Here is a 917-nt window from a genome sequence, read left to right as displayed (position 1 = left end):
AAAAAAAAAAAAAAAAAAAAAGAATGGATGACAGACGAGGGAGCGAGGCAGGGAGACCAGTGAGCATGTGACAGCTGGCCAAGTGAGGCATGTGGGGGCTTGGGCTGTTGAGGTGGCGGTAACAATGGAGAGAAGTGTTTGTTTCTGTGTGCTTGTGTGTTTGTGTGCGCCTATGTGTGCTTGTGTGTGTTTGTGTATGCATGTGTGTATGCACATGTCTCTGTCTATGGGTATGCATGTGTGTATGAGAGAGACAGAGACAGACAGAGATGGAGAGAGACAAAGGGACAGAGAGGGAGAGAGAGGAAGAAAGAGCAAGAGAGAGCACGAGAAAGGCCCAGCCAACAGTATCTTGAGTTTTCATGCAAATATCACACCAGGTCTCATCTCCAAAGGTATATCTGAGCTGCCACAGCATTTGTAAAATTGAAAGCGATCCCCCAGAAGCCCTGAGTGGCCGAATCACATATTCATGTGTGTAGGTATGGACATACATGACACATTTCTAGTTCCTGAACTTGTCCGCAGAAGGTGCACTGGGGATGGGGAGAGGCCAGTGGCTTTGCAAGTGGCTTCGCTTAGTGAATGGGAATGGGGACACCATGCTGCAGGTGTCAGCTCTGCTCCTACTACTCATTGCCTGTGTGTGTTTGTTTTCAGCAGAAGCTAACACGGGTGACGGCACTACTCGCCATCATCATCACACCACAGTGAGAGAGAGCTGCCGTTCACTGAGCATTTCCTGGGTGCCAGGTTTTTCCTCACCACTCGCTTAGTCAATATTCACAACAACCCTTCATCCTCACCACCTGTGTTCATCCCTCACTTGGAAAACATCAGTAGCTTCCTAACTGGTTTCTTTTTTTTTGAGTTGGAGTCTCACTCTGTCGCCCAGACTGGAGTGCAGTGGCCGCTCC

Source organism: Carlito syrichta, unplaced genomic scaffold (assembly GCF_000164805.1).
Source record: "Carlito syrichta isolate Samal-C Ts95f unplaced genomic scaffold, Tarsius_syrichta-2.0.1 Scaffold107891, whole genome shotgun sequence".
NCBI classification, from domain to species: Eukaryota; Metazoa; Chordata; class Mammalia; order Primates; family Tarsiidae; genus Carlito; species Carlito syrichta.
The sequence above is the reverse complement of the archived record's forward strand: the minus strand, read 5'-3'. Positions refer to the sequence as shown.